The sequence below is a fragment of the Echeneis naucrates genome, chromosome 24, assembly GCF_900963305.1.
Source record: "Echeneis naucrates chromosome 24, fEcheNa1.1, whole genome shotgun sequence".
NCBI lineage: Eukaryota > Metazoa > Chordata > Actinopteri > Carangiformes > Echeneidae > Echeneis > Echeneis naucrates.
In genome coordinates this window covers 1,415,009-1,431,233 of record NC_042534.1, presented here as the reverse complement: position 1 = coordinate 1,431,233, position 16,225 = coordinate 1,415,009, and the positions used below count along the sequence as shown (strand labels likewise).

Sequence of the window (16,225 nt, the reverse complement as noted above, 5' to 3'; positions counted from 1 at the left end):
TCAACCCCGAGGTGAACCAGTGAAATGTCCTCACCCTCCATCAGCTGGCGACCCAGAGGGACGAGCAGATGCTTGAATGTAAAAGCTTCCTGTGGGCATGTTTCGTTTCCATCAGATGTCCACTGGAGAAAGTTATGTTATTTTTTTGGCTCTGAAACAGAGAGCGTTGTTTTTTTCTCTGTTGGGAATTGGTGCCACGTTTTCCTTCATGGGGTTTGACCGATGTTGCAGTCCTGACCCCCTACGGCTGATACCATGAAATCAGTCATCTGTGAATTTAAGATAAACATTAAATCTTCGTATGGATGTCTCTATACGTGTTTATGTCAGGAAACCTTTCTGGGTCACTCCTCAAGCTCTCTGGGTGTCTTGAACTCTTTTCTAATGACAGGAAACTTCGTCGGGACTACCCGTCGAAGATCCTGATGAACCTCAGCGCGTCCCTGCTCTTTCTGAACATGGTGTTCCTGTTGGACGGCTGGCTCGCCAGTCTGGAGACCAACTGGCTGTGCTTGTCTGTGGCATTTCCTGCACTACTTCCTGCTGAACCACCTTCACCTGGATGGGGTTGGAGTCCATCCACATGTACAATCGCCCTGGTCAAGGGTCTTCAACACCTACATACGCCGATGACATTCTCAAGTTCTGCATCGTGGGATGGGGTGAGTGGCTGATCTGTCATCGTTAGCTCTGTTTACGTTCCTCTAAGAGGTTCAATTTCCTGCTGACATTAGGATGACTGATTTCTCTGTGCCACCAGGACTCAGAAAGAAAAACTATCCTGTTCTGTAGCAGCTGTAGCTAGCAGGATCCATAAGCGTCTCAACGGCAAAAAAAATAATCAAGAAAGGAAGACACGGGAAGTCTGACGCTGTGATTTGTTTCAGGTCTCCCCGGCGTGTTGGTTGGGATCGTCGTGGCCGTGGACAAAAACTCCTACGGCTGCAGAAGTACGGCAGAGACGGATCAGCCGAGGATTAGATTTGTGAGTGCTGTAATAACAAGTCAAAGTCAAAAGTATTTGCAGCATCCACATTAGTTCTCAACTGCAAACTATTCAGCTGAGCGTCAGATCGACCAGCAGCGTCCAACATTTGATTCAATTTTCTTCCGCTGTCTTCCTCACTCCACATCATGTTGCACGTCGTGTGTGTGTTTGTGTCCTCCGTCCTCTCAGCTGTTGGATCAAGAGCCCCGTCGTGTTCTACACCATCTGCGTCGGGTACTTGTGTCTGGTGTTTCTGCTGAACGTGGCCATGTTCATCGTGGTCATGATGCAGATCTGCGGCCGCAACAGCAAACGGACCAACCGCTCGCTCCGGGAGGAGGTGTGCGGATCACATCTGGATCGTATTAAAGTTTCTGTGAGGCTGCAGGCTTCCGAATGAATGAGGCCTTTATGTTGTGTTGTGCTCCAGGTCCTTCGGAACCTGCGGAGCGTTGTCAGCCTCACCTTCCTGCTGGGCATGACCTGGGGCTTCGCCCTGTTCGCCTGGGGGCCCGTCGCTCTGGCCTTCATTTACCTCTTCACCATCTTCAATTCACTGCAAGGTACGAAAACAGCCGGGCGGCTCCCTCACTGTGGAGCTCAGGAGGTCTTGGTCCAGATCTAGCTGAACTTTCCACAGATGCCACAGAAAGGAGGGGAGGAATCTTTGAGATCTAAGTAGAGTCCTGTATTTTATCTTGACAGCTTTCACAGCTCAGTTTTCTGAGGTCTTTATGTCTTTTGACCTCAACCTGAACTTCCGCTGCCCGCTGGGTTTTTGACCAGGTGACCCGTGAAACTGAAGGTCGGGTTAAAATCAGGCATCATTTTTAAACGCTTTCTGAGAAAAGTCAGAATTTTTCCTGATTGACTGTTGCTGTAATGTAACCATTTAAATATCTATTCATTAATTTCCCTCCCAGACATCTTTTAACTCATAAACAGAACTTCATCATTGAAACAGCTGGATCAGCTCTCCAACCTCGTCCAGAACCTGCATCTGGACGGACAGGATAAAGATCATAAAATATCAGGATAGAGAGTGTTTGATCCTCAGACCCAGACCCAGACCTGGACCTGGACCAGGACCTAGATCAGACCAAACAGCAGGACTTCAGTCTGTTTCCCTCTAAACAGAGCTTTGTTTAAAAATGAACATCATGTCGTATTTCAGACTGAGAGCATAAATTCATCAGGAAAATGTTTGCTGAGGAGGAGGAGGGACATTTTCCCATAGAATTCAATAAAATGTGACTGTCAATCAAGTCCTGTAATGCAGGTTTTCTGGCTCTTCAGCTTTGTCTCTATCTTTCAAACACACTTTTATGGAGCGTCTGTTTTCTATCACAAACTACTTTGGGGATAATTTACTATCTCAAACTCTCCAACATCCTTTAACTTTTTCTGCAGGTCTCTTCATCTTCATCTTCCACTGCGCTTTGAAGGAAAATGTCCAGAAGCAGTGGAGGAGATACCTCTGCTGCGGCCGATTCAAGCTGTCAGACAACTCAGGTATCTGTCTGTCCTCCCTCCCTCCGTCTGTCTGTCTGTCTTCCTGTCGGTCTGTCTCTGCCGAGCTCGACGCTTCACAACAGAACAATAAAGCTTAATTTATGTCTCTCCACAGAGTCTGGTCAAATCCCTCACCTGGACTCCTGCCAGATTCCCAGAACAGCAAAATTAAAAAAGAAAGACAGGCATTTTAGTGGAATATGAAAGCAAAGCCTTCGGCTTTACAGCTAATAAAAAAAGATGAAAGCGAGTCCCGTCAGGAAGATGAGGAGGTTCTCCAGGTGCGTTTAGTCCTGCTTGTCCTGACCTGCTGCCATTTCAAATCTAAAGAAGGCAGATGAGTCTGCAGCTCGCAGACGTATCTGATCGTCTGTCTTCATACCAAAAATTCCAAGTTAATTGTTGTGTGAAACGACGTGGAAACCAAGCTCATCAAATGCACAGCTCAATCCCCACGTTCTTCCGTTTCTCAGAGGAGTGAATTCCTGGGGCTTTGATCGGGGCATGTTTCACTCCTGTGAATTATTTTCATTTAATCTTCACTTCTGTAGGTTTATAGGCACGTTTGGTCTCCAGAGGATGAACCCGGCCAACAGAGCTCATCCTCTGATTCCTCCTCTGAGCCTCGCCATCATTTATCATTTGGATGAAATCTGCTCGTGTTGTCGTCGCAGAAAAACAGCTGCTAATTGCATAAGGTTGCATCAGATTAATGAGAATCTGCAGAGGATCTAACACGTCACATGGAAGAAGTTCTAGCCGCATCGACAGGAGGGGAGATCTGTTCCGATCGCTGTCATCGATGGCGTCGGGCAGGGGACCGGTCAGAAGCTACCCTCCGATCATTTGTGCGTTTGTCTCGTTGCAGATTGGAGTAAAACGGCCACCAACAACACAAAGAAGGTGAGCTCGGACAACCTGGGAAAGTCTCTGTCCTCCAGCTCCTTCGGCTCCAGCACCGCCAACTGGACGTCCAAGGCCAAAGCCACGCTCAACCCCTTCACCAAACGGCACAGTAACACAGGTGAGACAACCGGAGAAATGGGGAGGCGAGGGGACAGATGATTATCCTCAAAGGAAAACACATGTGCGCTCTAATTTACTATAGCTGTATTAATACATGTTCCCAAAGCAAACCTTGTTCTCTCTTATTCACCGGAACACAAATCAGCCTGTTTCTGTCGTGTTTCCAACAAGATTCCACTCTTTAAACGTAAATTAATAAAAGAAGAAAGGAAGAAAACCCCCGCGGTGTGTCATAACATGATTACATGCAGACTGCAGAATATTCTGTGCCGCCTTCACCGCTTTTACTGTTAACGAGCTCGCTGTAAGAAAATTGTGAACACAGTTTAAAAAAAAACTTCCCATAATGACATGAATAAAAACTTAAAGTAAAGTGTGAGAAGACAAAAGTAAAGTTTTAGAGTTTGTCCAGGGAAACATAAAACACTGAATGCTGCCACGTGGAACATATGTGACCAAAAAAATGCGGCGGGTGTGGTGTGTTCGATCCCGGGGAGCCTCCATCTCCACCCGGAGTGTGATGTAGACTTTGGCTGGGTCACCTTTTTTTAAATGTATGTGTTATATTGTATTTTGCTGTCGAATGTGTTTCAACTTCCAGGCAAAATAAAAAACAAAGACTCAAAAGAAGAGAGAGAAATATTCTCCTACGAGGAGCTGGAACTTTTCTAATAAATTTTAACGAACCGTCGGCTCTGAAATAAACGATGAGTCTGCACGTAAACACGATTCCTCCTCTGATTGCTCAGGTTTGTCAGTGTTACTGTCAGCTGATGTCTCTTCATGTATCATCCTCTGTTTTGGTGGTGTAGAGAGCCTCTTCCCAGCAATAGCAGGAGTGGAGGATTCAGTGGAGGTAAAGCTAAAGCTGATTGGCTGATTGACTTCCTGCTTCCAGCATCATGTGATCCGCTCTGCGTTTCCCAAAATGCTCGCGGTCAAGTGGATCCAGAAGTTGAATTTGATTGATTGGCACGAAAAAAAAAAAAAAAAAAGGAAGAAACTGAATCTGAAACAAAACTTTGCCCGGCAGACGTTTTGGGAAGGCAGCCGCTGTGTGTTGTGATTGGCCGGTCACTGTGATGTCATACACATTCACGCCATCTTGCTCCCAGCCTGAGACACACTGAGCAGGGGGGGGGGACAGTCCACCCGCCCGCCCAGAGTGCCCCAGGGTGCAGAAACAAACACGCCCCACCAGGCTGCATCCACGCTAACATCTGCCTCATTTAACCGTGACTTGTCTGGATTCTGGATCAGAGCTGAGTAACAGATGTAATAATTTGGGATTGCTCACTCCGATGAACACCAAATGTGGATGATGGAGCTGGCCCGAGTTCAGAGTCAAAATATTACATGATATAAAGAATAATAAAGTCCCAGATTGCCGAAGCTCGTTCTCTGACTGTAGTTAGGTGGAACATCTGTGCTCCAAACTACAGAGAAACCAGCTCTTCGCTCCAAAAAACACCTACAGCTACAATTTTTTAATGTGTGACAGTAACAGCATCAGTCCACGTTGGAAACACAAACCCCCCTCATCAGGTAGAGCACATTTCTGTTTCGTTTCAAAGAGTTCTTTATGTTAGAAAAACACTGCTGTCCGTTAACCTGCCCTTCAATTCTTCCCTCCGCTCACCTTCAGTTTTCATTCTCCGGCCCGAAGACATAAAGAACAGGAGGAGAAAAAGATTAGGACACAAATGAAGAACTTCTAATTTTCCTGCAACAAACCCATTTGGGTTACACCTGCATACACCGGCAGCCAGAAAACAGATGAATGAATGAATGAATAATCGATCCAGACGTTCAAACCTCCCAGTTTTACCGAGAGACTTTTGAATCTATTACAAAGTCAGCAACAGATCTGGAAGAAGCTCGAGTCCATTTAAAAAAACAGCTGGGACGGTAAAATGTAGCAAGGAGGCTTCCCGATGTAAAGAAAGATTTATGTGGCAAAAACAAAAGTCAATCCATAGAAAACAGAGATTGAGAAACTGGTTACCTCCCAGCTGTCCTGCAGCTCTGCAGACTGTTAATGCGTCCTCTGATGCAGAAGGTATGTTTCAGCGTTTCAGCAAAGTAAAACTACATCTGTGGGACCAAAACATGATTTCCATTAAAGAGGGAACGCTGAAGACAATTAACAGACGAAGGAACTTGGCTTTTGCTGTCTGTAAATATGAAAAGCCAAAGAATGTATATGTTCTTTCTTTTTTTTTTCAGCTCCAGAGAGAACAGTTTGAAACAGACCTGATCTGTAAATCACAACCTGTCAAAAGGAAGTCATTGGTTTCTGAGACGTGTGTCTCTCAGTGTGTTTACTCATAAAACAGCCGAAGGTTTTTCAGTTATGTGCGTCTTTGGGCCTCTTTTGGCTTCAGTCCAGGTTATGTGATTTATTTTGGTTTTACAGCGTTACCCATGTGTTTTCCAGGGTCTGCTCCACGTTGCTTTATGATTTGGTTTTATTCTAATGAGACCTTAAAGGCTCAGATGGACGCAGCTGCAGCCAGAGCAGAAATCTGTACCTGAGAGTGTCCACCGCAGGTTCTGAAGCTCGGCGTTCGCGGCTCTGCCACTTCTACAGACACAACTTTAAACCTAAATGTAAACAGATGAGTGAAATAAAAATTCACGGCCTGTGCTACGTATCATGAAGGATGAAACCAACCGCAGCGTTTTGTCGGCGTTTTTGTCCCGGGCTGTAAACTGTGAACATTTCCAGCTCTACAGCTGATTTCTTTTTATAGTTTGTACTGTTGGTTTAGTAGCTTTAGTTTAAAGCATGCTGGTTCTTTCTAATGGCGATCATAATGGAAATTATCTGGTTGGATAGAGATTTCCACCAATATGTTCTTTTTCTTCTAAAATATTTTAACTTCGATTGAAAAGTCACAGCGACAGAAAGTGTCACTTTGATGTTTGGTTTTTAGGGGAAAACTCCTCTTGATCAAATTTTCTTGGAGATCTTGTGTAATAGAAATAACGGTTAATCCATTACAGCAGGTTTTTTTGGACTTTTTCGGATTGTTTTTTATCAGATTCTTCCTTCTTCGTTTTTCTGACAGTGTAAAGTTCATTCATTCATCTTCTACCTCTGATCTGTTTCCGGGTCACGTGTGGTTCTGGAGCCAATCCCAGCTCACCCTGAACAGACCTACAGTTTAGAGTCACCAATGAGCCCAAACAGGATGTCTGTGGAGGCCCCAGGCCGGTGCCAACAGCACTAACCACTACGCCGCCGTGCTGCCCACAGTTTCAAATCAAACGCTCTAATGTTTCATTCATTTTCTCCAGTATTGTGTTTATTTATTTAGAAAATGTAGCCGATAAATTCTGTCGTTTCCTTCCTGCACATCTCATTTCTCCCACTTTCCTTTGAATTCTAAAGAACCACCTTTCCGTCTGCCATCTTTCCATCATCATCATCATCATTATTATAATTATTATTATTATTATTATTATTCCCCTCCACAAGCTCCAGCATTTTGGACCACAACAAACAGAAAAAGGCTCCAGGCGGCTCTGGAGCAGCTGCTTTGAGAAACGCAGTCAATCAGATGTCACGACTGAAGGCTTCATGAAACGGTAGTTTACAGCCGCGTGCCAACGAGACACAGAAACGTAGGTGTTGTCGCCTCCGACTCGGGATCGCACAGATGCCCTGCTCCGTGTGTGACGGGGGTTTGCGTTTTATTTGCATTTCTCTTGGCATGGTCCGACTTTTCACTCTGCTGTCCAAGGAATTTTGAGGCTTTCTGAGTGAGAACATTCCTACAGGAAACACATCCTGTTGCTTGGTGGGGATATCGGAGACGCCACTGCCAGAGAAATTCAGCGTTTAAACTAATGCAGCACTTACAGCTTTGGAATTCGTTGCCTCATTTATCAGGAAGGCCGTGAAAATAGCTCATGTAGATCTCCTGGATGAGTCCGGCATCAGGCAGCTGACATTCTCCTGTGAAAGGAAGTTTCCTGTTACCAGATCTGCTCTATAGGAGGAAAAGCTGGCATTAGAATGTACGTCGTGTTTAAGAGCAGCGGTCCAGAATGTGAAACTCATCAGGAAATTACAGGATTTGTCTCCAAGAATGAATGAATGAAGGACCTTTTACAGAGCTGGCAGGATGCTCGAGCCTTCCTGCAGCAGCCTCGTCAGATTGCCTTCAACGTCCAGACCAATAATGGCTTGCAGATCCTTAAATGCTGGTCAATCAGAGTCCTTCGGCGTGTTTTGGAGGAGAATGAATCTCCTGTCTTCACCGTCCTGACTGTTTTTTTCGTGAAACTTTTTCCCCCTAAATGCAAAAAAACAATTTAACTGAGCTGAGTAGAAAAAACAGGCATAAAACAGAAATCCTTTTTCCTGGCTGGCTGTCGGGTGAAACAGAAAGCACAAATTTAACGAATGTCAGACGAGCTTAAGCGTTTGATTGTGTAGAGACTTAAATTGAGCATTTGGCCGAACTTCATCAATGACCAAGAGGAGGAAAGTGATCTGCTGGCGTTCAGAGTTCGTCATGATGAATGAGAGAGAATAGAAAGGTTACACAACGGGACCAGATCAATAAATCAGTTGATGCACTTATGAGTTTTAATGTAGCCGGCTGTGTGCTGAAGTGTGATGGTGGAGGACGCAGTCAGCTGTTTCAGTTTTAAACCAGGAAGGCGTTCAACATCATGTTCAGAGGTGGAAAAGCCCTTCACCTGAGAGCGCTTTAAAGAACCAAGTCTTTTCATTTTTTCATTTATATCCGTTTGTAGGAAATAGCCAACACCAGCTGGGGAGGAGGGGCAACATTTCAGAGCTTCTTAGTGACGAGTCCACCTCACAGTACTTTATTTAGCTGTGAGAATTGAAATCAGTGGAGAGGTGGGGACATTTTCCCACAGGCTTCAGAAGGAAGTTCATCATGTCATCTAGAAATCGCCAGTTTCATCAAACAGTGTCAGTTTAGGATATATTTTTTCTTTGGCTGTAATCTACAGCAGGAACATGAGAGCGAAAAGAAAACATTTAGATTTCTCTGACCTCAGTGTTCGACAGAAGAAAGAAAAACTCAACATACTTTGGCAGGTATACCTTCTGCTGTAACCAAAAACTAAGCCGACGTGTTTCACGTCGTGTGTTGTCACACAGAAAGTACAACATTATTGAAAGTTAGAAACTAACAAATCTAGTTTGGTAGATCTGCGTTGGTACTAATCGAGATTTTGGAATCTGAACTCAACTCAGTTAGCTTTTTAAAAAGAAGGTAAGAATGAACAGGACTGTGCTCCTGCTGTCTGAGGCCGCTGAGCAGCATCACGCTCATTCTATAGTTTCCAGATGTTTGAGCTCAGAGGATTCATCCAACATAACCAGAGGTCTCCGCTGTGACCCTGACCGCCCCCCCCCCATCACCACCACCTCCCTCAGGTTCCATCTCTGTCCCGAAGTGCACCCTCGAGAAACTTTCACCCATCTTGGGATTAAACAGGAAATTTTTTAAGTCAAATTTGGCGGATCGGCTCGGATTCAACATTGCTGCGTGGAGCCGGGGGTGTAATCAGCTCTGCCGCCTCGCTCGGTCGACGTCAGAGTGCGTGAAGTCAGGGCGGCGGCCGACGCCAGCACCCAACTACCTCCTGACCCCGCACAACAGCATGACAGCTTCATCCCTGTTTAGTTTAGTTTGGCAGCGGACGGAGAAGTGAAGTGCTTCTGCTGTTCCAAGGATGAATTCGATTCAGATGAAGTTTAAATCATCTCCTAACGTTTTACATTTTAATGGCAGCAGAGAGCCGCACCGCCAACAGTATGTGCTTGATTTGGCCTGCGTCGGCCCGCTTTCCCCCTGAAAACATTCCCATTCCCATAGGCTGCTCGCTGCGGTCCAGATAGCAACCACAGTTTGATGAAAACAACATAACTGTAAAATTTAGGTTGACATTTAAAGGTGGAGACAAAATTATTGCTGCACACCAGATTCTCCAAATTCCCAGCTGCAGCACCTGAACCAGACTTCCTAATATTTATTTTCTCCAGAAGAACGTGTTCCCTTTGACCCTTCGCTGAGGAAGACACCAAAGATAAGTCTGCTACAAATTCATCTAGTTGAAAAGAGACAGTGCAACAAAATCCTCTGCAGCTGTTTCCGCTCCGTAAAACGCAGCAGACTGATATGAAGCAGCGTCTATGTGGAATCTGACTGACTTGTTGTGCGTTGTGCGTCAGCTCAAAGACACAACATCGGCCCTCAGTGCGGCAGCCACATCCGTTCCTCGTTCCCAGTAAAGTTCAATGAGCCTGAAGTGTCGAGTTTAAGGTGCACATTCATTAAAATCAAAATGTAAAGAGATGAAAGAGCAGCGCGCCGCACAGAGCTGGAAGCAGACGTGAGAATCGTTTCGCTGTGAATGACGCAGTCGGCAAAGTTGGTCAATTATGGTTTTTACAGCCGTTTATTTTAAACAGAGCTGTTCAGCTGCTCCACGGTACAACACCAAATGATAATTGAACCATGCCCCTTACTGTAATGCTTCCCGTCTTCTTCTCTGAAGTGAAACCAAAATATATATGAATCCACGAAACAACACTGCAGCGTAACGATATAGATCTCGGAGGTCAGGTATTAAAAAGTGGCCTTGGAAACAAACAGGGCAGATTTACTGCGGCTGCGCTCAGCTTGGTTGTATTAACTGTTAGCTTGTAAATCCTTTGAACATTTTCAACAGAAAAAAATAATAAGCCCAGGCCTGGCAGCTGCTAATGGAGCAGTTGTATCTGACGCGTGTCCCGGTGGCCTCTGCAGCTTTGAACCAGCACAGCCCAACCTTCAGCGCTTTGGTAGATGTCGGATGCCGTCCTGTTTAAGCGCCGACCGGAGGCCTCGGGTGATTTTCTTTAGTTTTGAGGTTGTGCCAGTAAAAGGTGTTAAAAGCTGCCCAAGCTTTTCTTCAGTCAGATATCAGGACCCCTCTCTGATATTCTCACACATGGATTGTTTGGGTTAAAGCAGCGGTGGCAGATATTATTTCACCTCTTTGCCTCCAGTTTGACCTCGCTCACACCGAGTTCCTGCTTTATTCAAACCGTGCTGTGCAAACATAACTGTGTTTGAATGCCTCTACTACACTAACACTAATGAGTGTTGACGTGTCTTATTTGACTCATCACACTTAGGCTGTAATAATTCAATGATTATTGTGTTAATGTGGTGTAATTGTTGTGTGTCCTTGTTTCTTGGCTTCCCGGCTCCAGATAAATGTTACTCCAACCAGACCGGCCCAAAGTGCGTCTCCTCGTCTTTGTCCTCGTCGGAGGTGGAGGCCAACTCTTCGTCCTCCTCGTCCTCCATCCTCCCCGTCAGCCAGATGATTGATAAAGTGAGGGATTACTGCTCCACGCACTCCGACAACTTCTACAAGAACATCATCATGTCCGACAGCTTCGCCCACAGCACCCGGTTCTAGAGCTGCCACCCCCCCACCTCCCCTTCCCCTCCCCAGATGTGTTAAACACAGGAGAGGCTTCGATACAAACGCCATCATGATTCTTCCCACGGTGATATCTAGGCCTTCACATGTTTGGAATACCTCCAAGCAGAGCTCGAGAACCCTCCTGCCTTTTGTTGTCTCCAGCGGCGTCGACCACCTAGCAGCATCGCAGAATTCCTGTCCAACGTTCCAGATCTCACAGCATGTCAACGGAACTCCTTCCAGCATATGGGAACTCCATCAGAGCTGGAGTATCCGCTCTGTTATGTAAACTCTCCAGGCCCTGGAGCTCTGCGCCAGAAAGGAGGGACACACCTTGAAGCTTGTACCTCCAGTCTGAGAGACCCGACCAAAGCTCTCTCTCGCTCTGTCCTCTGGAGCGTCTGCATGTCTTCCCGTCTTTTGATTGATCAGAACTGACTGAACTGACGTAGCAGCGTGTGCAGAATGAGGTGAAGCTGCGTGAATAGTAGCTGCAAGGATCCATCCAGAGCCTTCTCAACACTGCCTGCTAGTTCGTGATGAAATTTCAGAGGGAAACCCGAGAACTCATAATCAGGAGACCACAGTGAGTCTGAGGTCTGCTGGAGAGAACCTCACTGCCATTCTACTGTATCATATCAAATGACAGAATCGGCTGACCTGGCTGCCCGACCGGGGGAGCGTTTGTTTTTTTAATACTGTGATGTTTGTTAAAACTGCCCTTTTGTGCATGTGTGTTCGGTGTCCTCTGTAAATACTGATGGTGACATCGTGTCCAGCTGGTTGCTTCTGTCAGCGCAGAGTTGGGTTTGGTCCAGAGGGAAGGCCAGATCGCTGCCGCCTTTGTCAGACGTCTTCATGCTGATATTTATCTGATGAGTTTGTTTTGGTATCGAGGATGAAGTCATCCGGTCTCTGTGAAATTACAGAACACAAATTCGGACACTAACAACACAACACATATGTCGATTACGATTAAATAATGACATTTTTTTAATCAGATGAAACTTCACTGTGACATCGTAGCCTAAAAACACAAACTTATCTGTCCAAAGAGAAAATGGTAAATTCAGTTTTTAGTAATTTCAGAGCAGTAATCATCGACGCAACCACAAGCCCTCAGAAACAGAAGGTTGTCCCATTGTCCTCCCTGTGGTGTCCCATCACTCCCATCATAGATTTACTCCAACGACGCTGAAATTTACGGTTTGGCATTTTTCTGCCTGAATCTCTGGCAGCTCAACACAAACCGTCAGTCACCACTCAGATCTGAAAATGACGTCACCTTTAATGGAAAAGCTTCGGCTGCTTCTGATTTAAACTCCGAGGCCAGACCTGAGTGATAAATCTGTTCAATCTCACAGAGACACACAATCACACGACGGGTCCTTCAGTCCAGACACCATCACGAGGAACGGATCGCCATCTGTCTGTCTTTCACTTTCCTCTTTTGTCCTGTGTACAGTTTCAATTAATTTAAATATTAAATAGTAACTCTGAACTTTACGTAGTCGATGAATATTGTACCAAATGCAGATTTTTCCGATGAGGATTGTAATTGATCGTGGCTTTCGTTGTTTTTATTGTTATGTAAACACTTTTCTGCACCCAGCGATGTTGTTTTTGTCTCGCATGGTTTGTAAGTGATGTTATTATCCGGAGTGTCACTTCACCATCTTTACATTAAAGCGAATTACATGAAGCTGTACGCCTTCTTTTCTCCAACAGGACGGTCAAACAGACTCAGGCTCTGAAAACGTGTCAGCCAGCCACCTTTTATTTTAAAGCTCAGTTTGTCCAGACTCACAAAGCTGCTTCTGTCCCAGCTATTGAAGGACTCATTTCATATGACTGTGCTGCCCTGAACGCATCACTTCTTTCCAACCCTCAACCTGTGAGATCTCCCAGCGTGTCGAGCCAGATTATTCCAATGTGGGTCACCAGATGAGCTCCCCCCTGAGAGGAGAGAGTTTATGAAATGATCACAACAGCTCCGAAAATAAAACCGGTTCTGTTTCTGTTTGTCTAAAAGTCAAACAGAAACATGACTTACTTTTATTTTTCTTTCAAGACTTTTTTCAAGTTATTGTGTGATTTTTTTTATTCATTTTCATTTCCAGCAGATACTTTGGCTTTTAAGAAATAGTCAGACTTCCTGCCTTGTCTTTTTGTGCACATTTCACCTCTTCAGCCAAATTATTCTAAATGCTTTTATAACTCCGAGCTCACATCAGTCGCACATGGAGCCAATCCTCCGGCTGTGGTTTCCCACCTTTCTCTCCACCGCAACAGTGTTGTGACTGGATATGTAAACTTCAGCATGTGGTAAAGAAGTTAATTCACTAAACACAGGGTGCGCTCTGCATGTGCCAGAGGTCCGTGGAGGGAAACCAGACAATGACATTCCACATGTTTCACACCTGAAATGAATTTTTATTTGGATAAATATCTGCGGTTTGGAAAGCAGAAGAGTTGTGTGTGAGGTCAGAGAGTCGGCTGCTGCTCGGGGGATTTTTCGGGGAGTTTGGCACTGAAAGCTCCAAGCTCGTGAAGAAAAGGAGGTGAGATTCAGCGTGGAGTCCTGCAGAATCAGATTGACCCTTCAGCTCACTCATTAATACCTCCTCAACGTTCCACTAACTTCTCAGATTTCCAGATGAACTAAATACGTGTGAAGCTGCTGACACAAGAAATAATAAAATTGTTGTGGTCAATTTACTTTTCGATGAGCGATGACATTGGAGGAGGGGATACCTCTGCCAGAGCAACCTCTCCATCATGATTATCAGTCATTTCATGTTCAGGCTGACAGAAATGAGTGACCTCATCCATCTTCCAACAAAAAGGAATTTCAGATATTGTAAACGCATCAGAAGCACAACGCTGACAGAAGACAGGCGTGACATTTGTTATATTCATTCACACAGCAAAAGAAAAGATAAAATGAAAATTAAAATCTCACTTTGTGGTGGCTGCGTTTGTTTTATTCTTTTAAATTGGCTCAGATAAAGAAGCTGATATCCGTTTTCAGTTTCACAACGGCACATTTGTTCCAAATTATGGTGTTGCCTCTAATTTCATCATGTGTGTGTGAAAAGATCCTTGTGAGAGGAGGAATGTATCCTTTGGGATGGGGTTTAAGTCAGACTCCGTGTTGGACTGTTTTCTTACCTACTTTAGGGTAACTGGTTTGAAACTGACATGACGGACTGGACCGAGCAGAGCAGAGCAGGGTGGGGGTGCATCTGGAGCCGGATTAGAGTTGGACCTGTTCCCGTTCTATATGAAACAAAGGAAACTCCCCTGCTGGCCTCTTGACCCCCTCCCCATCTATAATCAACCCATTCCTTGGATTATGGTTTGCTTGGTGCAGCTATCTTTTAAACTCGACTGCTCTGTGATGTCTTCCGTTGTTCCTTCTGCGTCTCCTGTCAGGGTTCATTCAAACAGGAAGTGGATCCTGGTCCTGTTTTCTGATTAAACCCCTGACGATTAGGAGACCAGAGTAGGAAATAATCCCTTCACGCTGTCACGGCTGTTGTTCTGCTCCTGTGAGAGGAGAAAGCTGCGCAGCTGTCAGCAGCTTTAGTGATTTTTCAACAGATTTACTGATTAACGGCAGCATTAGAAGCCATTTCCTCTGAAAACTAGAATGTTTTAGTAGATTTTCTTATTTTCTTCATCTTACAGAAAAAATATTGAGAAATTACCAAAAATCAGACTCACTTCATTTGAGTGATTTATTTTTTCTATCACAATAAAAACGTTTAAAGCTCCTGTCGTTCAGTGTGACGGTGGGAAACAGCGCCTCCCCGGACTGTGGCCGCAGCTGGTACTGCAGCAGGTGAGAGCCGAGCCGGAGACAAGTGAACACATCAGACTGTTTGTGTGTTTGTTTGTGTGTTTGTAGCAGTTTGGACAATGACAATGCTGCTGTTGTGTGGTTTCCGATGTTGCTGTGTTATTGATGCTGCTGTTGTGTTGCTACTACTGTACTTGTTGTGTTGTTGCTAATGTTGTGTTGCTGCTAATATTGTGCTGTTGCTGTTGCTGTTGCTGTTGTGTTGCTACTACTATTGCTGCTGTGTCACCGATGCTGTTGTGTTGCTGCTGCTGTTGTGTTGCTGTGTCACCGATGCTGTTGTGTTGCTGCTGCTGTTGTTGTGTTGCTGTGTCACCGATGCTGTTGTGTTGCTGCTGCTGCTGCTGTTGTTGTGTTGCTGTGTCACCGACACTGTTGTTGTGTTGTTGCCTCTATTGCTGCTGTGTCACCGATGCTGTTGTGTTGCTGTTGCTGCTGTTGTGTTGCTGCTGCTGTTGTTGTGTTGCTGTGTCACCGATGCTGTTGTTGTGTTGCTGTGTCACCGACACTGTTGTTGTGTTGTTGCTGCTGTTGTTGTGTTGCTGTGTCACCGATGCTGTTGTGTTGCTGCTGCTGCTGTTGTGTTGCTGCTGCTGCTGTTGTGTTGCTGTTGTTGTGTTGCTGTGTCACCGATGCTGTTGTTGTGTTGCTGTGTCACCGACACTGTTGTTGTGTTGCTGCTGCTGTTGTTGTGTTGCTGTGTCACCGATGCTGTTGTGTTGCTGCTGCTGTTGTTGTGTTGCTGTGTCACCGACACTGTTGTTGTGTTGTTGCTGCTGTTGTTGTGTTGCTGTGTCACCGATGCTGTTGTGTTGCTGTTGTTGTGTTGTTGCTGCTGTTGTTGTGTTGCTGTGTCACCGATGCTGTTGTGTTGCTGCTGCTGTTGTTGTGTTGCTGCTGCTGTGTGCTCTGTGGTGGAGCTTTGTTTCCAGTTTGGATCTTTTTATTCCGGCCTCTCTCCTCCGCCGTCGCTGAAGGAAGGGAAACGTGTTCAGAACATGATGAACTCCAGGAACATAAATCTCCGTCTCTGCGGCTTCTGTTCTCAGTTTATATAATCTCACCAGCCCCAACTACTGAACAACTGTCTTTTAGGTCATTTAGGGAAAATAAAAAGAAAGCGTGTGAGCTGCTGATGGGAAACAGGCACGTCTGAGTCTGAGAACAAAACCTTGATTTTCTGCTTTCACCTCCTGCCTCCGTTAGAGACTTCATATAGAAATCTGTAAAGCAGAGTGAGTCCGTTCCTCGGCTGTAAAAAGGCCTCTTCTTTTCTCTGCTGTAGCTCCAGAGAAGAGAGGGTGGAAGGGGAAGAGGTCCGAGGTCAGGAAATGGAAACAGAAACTCCAGACTTTTTAAAAAGGAAACGTTTT

General features: G+C 45.3%; 1 pseudogene; it reads left to right on the top strand.

Moving 5' to 3' along the window:
* The window catches only part of LOC115038193 (uncharacterized), a 51,938-nt pseudogene extending 39,251 nt beyond the window's left edge, over positions 1-12,687 (top strand).
* Positions 12,688-16,225: the final 3,538 nt, after the last annotated feature.